General features: G+C 40.2%; 1 pseudogene; it reads left to right on the top strand.

Annotated features, from left to right (window-relative positions):
- Positions 1-6,044: 6,044 nt before the first annotated feature.
- On the top strand, positions 6,045-6,443 carry LOC105997364 (annotated as a pseudogene).
- Positions 6,444-7,908: the final 1,465 nt, after the last annotated feature.

Genomic DNA, 7,908 nt, shown 5'->3' with positions numbered 1-7,908 from the left:
TAAGCACATTTAATGACTTAAGTAAATAAATTATATATATATATATATATATGTATATGCACAAACACTGGGACATGATAAATTATATAGGACCCTAGTCATTAATGTACAGCAGCCAAAGGAGGCTATGCATAGGAGTGGTAGACAAAGGCTCAATAGCTATGTATAGATGATCATATAAAATAATATTCTATTAAATGAACTCCAAGGAAAGGAAACAAGAGGCCTTTTTAGTTGCCATTGTTGCTGGGGGTTTTTCTTTTCCTTTTGTCTTGTTTGTTAGTTTGCTTGTATTTGGAAAGGTAAGAGAGGGCACATAAAAGGTGGTACAAGGATGAACAAATACAACCATGATACTCACTAGACACTATGTGGAAAATTAACTGGATATCTTGTGAGTAGAACAGGAGGGAAAGACTGGGAGAGAGTATCAAAAGGGGAGACATGGTTCAAAAACAATTGTACTGGTTGTCCCTGATTCGTGTAACTATTTATCAACTCTATATCAACTATACAATAACAATTTTTTAAAGCCAAGGGACAGTGGCCAGGCCCTGAGTTCAAGTCCCAGTATTGGCACAAAATTAAAAAAAAAAAGATTCAGAATCTATATGCACTTTCCTGTTGCAGACAATTCCTTGGTTCAAAATATTCAAATACTTTTTCTCACATCTATAGGATATAGGAACTGGTGATTGGGATTTGAATCACAAAGAAATGAGCCCCAATTTCCATTTTTAGGGTCTCTATGCACTCAAGCCCTTCTATTTCCTAGAAAATTACTACATTTTCCAGATAAAATCCCAAGTCATCACTAGCCCTTACACATGATTTTGGAGAGTAATCATCACGCCTTATCATGTCACCAAGAGCAATCTGGTTTCTCAATTCTCTCTGGCTAGTTTCAGTGAACTAGATGAATGAAGATGAGTCCTCCAATGTTCAGCCTTAAATCCATAATCTGTCTGTAGGAATATAAGAGTTAAAGGATTCAGCACTTTCCTGATATAAATAGATGATCAATAACCATCTTTTAGATTTGAAAGACAGCACACAAATGCAGGGGAACGGTACCAGGCACTCCACCACATACATCATACCAGGTACACAACTAGTTCTCTTTGGTGCACTGTCTTCATATTTCTCTTCTTTTTTTCCAGGTTGTGGGGCTTGAACTCTGGGCCTGGGTGCTGTCCTTGAGCTCTTCAGCTCAAGGCTAGTGCTCTACCACTTGAGCCACAGCACCACTTCCCATATTTCTCCTTTGTGTGTGCCAGAGCTTGAATAAAGGGCCTGAATGCTGTCCTTTGGCTTTTTTACTCAAGGCTGGTGCTCTATCACTTTAGCCACAGCCCCACAGGTCACCATATTCTTCCTTTGCAATCTGTAGACTCCTTTATTTTATAGATCAAAAAGCTACTATGATGCTGTTTAGAGTTACAGTCAAATCCATATCTGCCAGATGCCAGAACCCCTATGCTCTACACTAAACTGTCCTCTGCCCCAGGAAACTTTAACTAATTAGTCACCTGTATGTGAAGACAACAACTAAGTCAAAGCAAAGAGACTTTTTCATAAGCTAATTCAACCTAGAAGAAGTACTGGCATTTTTTAATGCTAGGCTTCCTTCATGCTATACAAGATTTAAAAAGAAGTAAAATGTATTCTACCCTCAGTGTTTAACGTTAGAATTTTCCTTACATTGTAACTCCTCTGTATGGTATTCTCACAATAAAAAAATTAAAAGAAAACTTTTAGATGGAAGAAAAAAAAAGGAAAAAATTACATTGTGCAAAAATAAATAAAAATAATTTTAACCTTATCAAGCATTCAATTTCCTGTCTTATCTCTAAGAAAACTAATCTGAAAACTTAGTGCTTCATTAGAAATTGGGTTAGAGACTGAATTTTGGTAGAATAGAAGAGAAAATACAAATAGCAGTAGCTTAAAAGAAATATGAAAATAATTGTCTGGCATTGGCGATTCTCACCTTTAAGCTTAGCTACTTGGGAAGCTGAGATTGGAGGATTTCAGGCCCCTGTGGGGAAGAGATACTCTTGTCTCCAATTAACCAGCAAAAAGCCAGAAGTTGCCAGACACTGATGGCTCATGACTACAATCCTAGCTACTCAAGAGGCAGAGATATGATGATCCCAGTTCAAAGCCAGGTTGAGTAATTAAGTCCCTGAGACTCAATTAACTACCAAAATGCCAAATATTCAGCTGTAGTTCATGTGGTAGAACACTAACTTTGAGCAAAAATGCTCAAGGACAGGATGCAGCCCCTACGTTCAAGCCTTAGGACCAGAACCAAAATAACAAAACCTAAATAAATTTATTCAGGTAAGGGTACAGAGCAATAGAACAATGGATAATAGTTATCCGGGTAATTTTTTGTCAGTTGTAGGCCTTCCAGCCCAGGCAGGAAAGTCTTTGAGACTCTCCAATTAATGAGCAAAAAGCTAGAAGTAGGGAGGTGTGGCTCACATGGTAGTTTTACTAGGCTTGAGCAAAAAAGCTAAGTGACAGAGCCCAGGTCTAGAGTTCAAGCCTCATTATTGGTGCAGTGCAGGTGTGCGCACATATACACACGCGCGCGCGCACACACACACACACACACACATACACACACACACAGTGCTCAAGATACTGTCTCCAGAGGTAACAAGGAAGGGGAGACTAAGTCCAAACTGATTCTGAAGATTGAGAGCTTAAACCCAAAAACTTTTAGCAGGAGGTTGGCTTTTGTTAAAATATCACTTCTGGCAGGAGGCCAGACACTTATTTCCAGCCACCTTAAAGGTATCCTTTTCCTAATGATGGCCTTGGAGATACTTCAGCACATGTTGTAACTTTTGTTACTTTAAGGAATATTAATACCTGTAAGATTAAGGGAACACCTGGGTGCCCATGCTCATGCCTGTAATTCTAGCTACTCAAGAGGCTGAGATCTGAGGATCTTAGTTTGAAGCCAGCCCAGGCAGGAAAACCCATGAGCTCTGATTTCCAAAAAGCTGGAACTGGACCTGTGGTGCAAGTGGTAGAGCACCAGCTTTGAGTAAAAAGCCAAAAGATAGTGCCCAGGCCCTGAAGTCAAGCCCCAGTACCAGAACAAGAACAACAACAATAAAAGATTAGTTTAACAGTTGATGGACAACATTCAACTACTGCTTGGAAATTAGAATCAAGTATACCCACCCACAAAGCTGCCCCAGTATTGACAAATCCCAACATAATGTCCATTTAAGAAGCAAGAATGTGCACAATCCACTCTTTGTGCTTGTATTTTCAAACTTTGCTTTTTCTACTTGCTTTTGTCTAGGTTGTACTTATTCTTTTTTTGTTTCTGTTTTCTTTTCTTTTTTTTTTTTTTTTTTTGGTGGGTGGTGGGGCTTGAAGTCTGGGCTTGGACGCTGTCCCTGAACTCTTAAGCTCAAGGCGAGTGCTCTACCACTTGAGCCACAGCACCACTTCCGGTTTTCCAGTGGTTTATTGGAGATAAGAGTCTCATGGACTTTCCTGCCCGGGCTGGCTTTGAACCGCAATCCTCAGATCTCAGCCTCCTGAATAGCTAGGATTACAGGTGTGAGCCACCAGTGCCCAGCTGTGTTTCTGTTTTCTTTTAACTCATGATGTACTAGAAAATAGTGACTTGCCTATTTTGCTAACGAATACATTTGAGAACAAGGAGAAGCACATAAAGAAACCCATGTAGGGACTGGGAAGGTGGCCCAGTGGTAGAATGCTTGCCATGCATGCATGAGGCCCTGGGTTCGAGTCTTCAGCACCACATAAGCAGAAAAAAAAAGCCAGAAGTGGTGCTGTGGCTCAAGTGGTAGAGCACTAGCCTTGAGCTGAAGAGATGTGGGACAGCGCCCAAGCCCAGGGTTCAAGTCCCATGACCGACAAAAAAAAATGTAGTGACATAGGCTGCATGGTTTCCTTCATTTGTAAAAATTAGAATGTTTTTATAGTTCTACAAGTAAACCCAATGAGTAGTAAAAAAAAAATTATACTTGGACATGATAACTTAAACAGGATTCTAAACATTGATGCAGTGAGACCAAAGGAAGATATTCTTCGGAGAGGATCACAGGACTCAAAAGTTATGTGCATATGATCATATAAAATGATGCTTATCAAAATGAACTCCAAGAAATGGAAGCAGGAGGTTTTTTTATTGTGCTGTGGGTTTTTTTTCTTTTTCTTTCCTTCTTTCCTTTTTTCATTGGTTTATTCCCTTCTGTCACTTTTTATGATTTTTGTACCCTTTGTCTTGTATACAAATTTCTCTGATTTGGTGAGGCCAAAGAAAAGCATAGAGACTGTGGGACAAAGGTTGAGCCAATTCAGCAGTGAAATTCACTAGACACTGTGTTGAAAATGAACTATACAACTTTCAAGGGAGGGAAGTTGGGAGGGGAAAGCCTGGGATACAATGAGGGAGAAAGTGACACTGCTCCAAAGCAAATGTATTCATTACCTGACTCACGTACTTGTAATCCCTCTGAACATCACCTTTACAATACAATTTTTTAAAAAAGATAACGTGTCAACTCTTACATTGTTCCTGTTGATACAACACTGATGTTAATGTGCCATGGAATTTTTTTAAAGGTTACTATTTGAAAAATAACAGTTTTATAAAAGGCAAACAAAACTACACAATTCCTTTTCCAATCCCTATGAAGAGAAACCCTTCCTTTTGTCTTGGAGAGGTAACTGAGGACAGTCCACACAAGGACTCTACTTCTATCTCCCCGGGGGCAGGAGCTCCTTCTTCTCTGGGACATCTTCCTATTTAAATTCCACAGATACCTGATTTTTTCCCCCACTGGACATTAATCTACTGTCCTGTGAGGATCATTTATATTTATGATGTGCCAAACCCAACAGCCAACACATAATTCAAGATAAACCCCTCATAAATTCTGTGGATAGGATTTATATATCCCAGATGGGTAGAAGTTTTGATCTTTAGAACCAAACAGACTTTTTTCACAAAATGCCCTGTGATGCACAAAGCTGTTCCTTGTGTTTCCCATGGAGCCTTCTATGTGCTGGGAGATTACAAACCAAAGAGAGTGAAATAAATACTAAGCCTGAAGAATTTGTTAAGGATGATGATCAGTGTTTTGGGATACATGTGATTTATTCCATAAGAATGTCTTCTCTGACTCTTTTCAACTAAATAAAATACAAATGCTTAGGAAAGATCTGTTTTTAAGATTTCCTGTCATCTGGGGCTAAAATATAAAAGAAAGTATGAAGGGAAGGAAGGCAGGAAGGAAGGAAGGAAGGAGGGAGGGAAGGAAGGAAGGAAGCAAGGGAGGAAGGGAGGAAGGCAGGCAGGCAGGCAGGCAGGAAGGAAGGAAGGAAGGAAGGAAGGAAGGAAGGAAGGAAGGAAGGAAGGAAAACCGACCCTTTAGGGTTGGGAGTGGGCCTCAGGTTGCAGAGAAGTAACAAGGTATGTTACCAAATGCAATGGCCCTATCTGAAAGAAATTCATCTTCATTCTTAGTCGTGTGTGAACAGTCAATCCAAAACACCTCTTTCAAAAGACCAATGCATCATTAGAGCTCTTGATCCATTAAAAGTGCTCATAATCACCAGCTTTAAAGAGCATTTTGATCAGAAAGGTAAATAAGATTAGTTGCTAGAGTAAAAACCTCTAAATCTCAGAGGCTAATTTAATACAGTAAATATTTTTAATAGCCCTAGTAACAGGGCAATTGGAGTGGGAAGAGGGTTTTGCTCCTTGCTTAGGACCTATCTTTCTCCTTCTTTTTGGTCTTCTGAATACTTCTCCCCAGCCTACATGTGAGAAAAGTTGTCTAGGATGTGTGGTTTGATTTTCAAGGAGGGAGGCCTAGAAGTGTTTTAAGTGATGGCTATACCAGTTACTCTGATTTGATCATTGCATGTGTCTAAATACATTGAAATATAATTGGTACCCTACAAATATGTATAGTTGTATGTTCAGTCCACATGGAGGTGGAGGCCTGGGTGCACTCAAGATTCAGCTTCATCTGTAATCCACCGCCATGGCCGAGAAAGGCCTTGCAGCTGGAGGTGTAATGGACATTAATACTGCTTTACAAGAGGTGCTTTAGACTGCCCTCATCCATGCTGTCCTAGCACATGGAATCCACGAAGCTGCCAAAGCCCTAGACAAGCACCAAGCACATCTTTGTGTGCTTGCATCTAACTGCAACGAACCCGTGTATGTAAAGTTGGTGGAGGCACTTTGTGCTGAGCACCAAATCAACCTTATTAAGGTCAATAACATCAAAAATCTAGGGGAGTGGATAGGTCTCTGCAATATTGATCGAGAAGGAAAACCCCATAAAGTGGTTGGTTGTAGTTGTGTAGTAGTTAAGGACTATGGCAAAGACTTTCAAGCCAAAGATGTCATCGAAGAGTACTTCAAATGCAAGAAATGAACAAATTTTTAAAGCTGACCTTTAAAAAATATATGTATATACTAAACACACCCAAAAAAATTAAGGATTATCAGAATCTAAACCCACTCACCTACCACCATCCTTAAAAAAAGAGCCAGGCCTTACCAGGCACCAGTGGCTCACGCCTGTAATCCTAGCTACTAAGGAGGCTGAGATCTGAGGATCAAGGCTCAAAGCCAGCCTGAGCAGAAAGTCCATGAAACTCTTATCTCCAATAAACCACCAAAAACCAGAAGTGGCACTGTAGCTCAAGTGGTAGAGCGCTAACCTTAAGCTGATAGAGCTGAGGGACAGTGCTCAGGCCCAGAGTCCAAGCCCTACCACCGACACACACACAAAAAAAAAGCCAGGCCTAGAAATGGTATATTTATCACTTCTACTCACTTTCCTTTGGTCAGAGCTTAGTCACTGCTATACCTAATTACAAAGAGTCATGGCAATGGGCCTGGGAAAGAACAGAACAAGAATCGTGGTAATTGCAAGTAGCCTTTTTCTACCAATGTTCAAAATGGTTAGGGCCAAAAGAAATCACCATAGACTGAATATTATCACCCAGTTCAATTCATCAGAAATATCTAGAACAAGACAGAACTTTATTAGTGACAGCTGAAGGCTGGGGAAAATATCCAGGGGTGGAGAGGTAATAACTCCAAGGCACTAAGCTTCTCTTTGAGATGGTGAAAGTGATATGAAGATGCTTTGGCACCTTTTCTGTCAATACATTACTATTACAAAATAAAAGTCTAAAGAAAATTTCTTGAGCTGGGAGCCAGTGGCTCATGAACAGTACTTCAAGCTACTTAGAAGGCTGAGATCTAATGATCATGGCTCAAAGAGAGCGTAGGCAGACAAACCTGTGAAGTGGCTATTCAAAATATTAGCCAGGTTGTTTCAGAGTTAAATTTTCAATGTTTCACTTCCAAATAGAGAATATACAAAATTAATATGCTTTAGTCAAGAGAAAATTAGATGCCTGGATTATGACTTGCAAGTCTGAAATTAATTTCAAACTTAATATTTTTTGGGGGGAGTCGGGTCGTGGGGACTGAACTCTGGGCCTGGGCGCTGTCCCTCAGCTCTTCAGCTCAAGGCTAGTGCTCTACCACTTGAGCCACAGTGTCACTTCCGGCTTTTTTCTTTTTGCTTATGTGGGGCTGAGGAATCGAACCCAGGGCCTCATGCATGCAAGGCAAGCGCTCTACCACTGAGCCACCTTCCCAGCCCCCAAACTTAATATCCTAAAATATCTTTAGTATCTCTTTAATAACACCAATTATGAACATCTTATCTCCAACTAGCCAAGGACAAAACTGAAAGTGGAGGTATGGTTCAACTAGCAGGGTGCCAACCTTGAGAGGAAAAGCCAGACAAGGTCTTAAGGCCCTGAGTTCAAGTCCCAATACTGGCATAAAAATATGTTTTCAAAAGCAAGAGTAATTTCAAA

Source organism: Dipodomys ordii, unplaced genomic scaffold (assembly GCF_000151885.1).
Source record: "Dipodomys ordii isolate 6190 unplaced genomic scaffold, Dord_2.0 Scaffold143, whole genome shotgun sequence".
In the NCBI taxonomy this organism is placed as follows: Eukaryota; Metazoa; Chordata; class Mammalia; order Rodentia; family Heteromyidae; genus Dipodomys; species Dipodomys ordii.
This window is presented reverse-complemented; position numbering and strand designations above follow the sequence as displayed.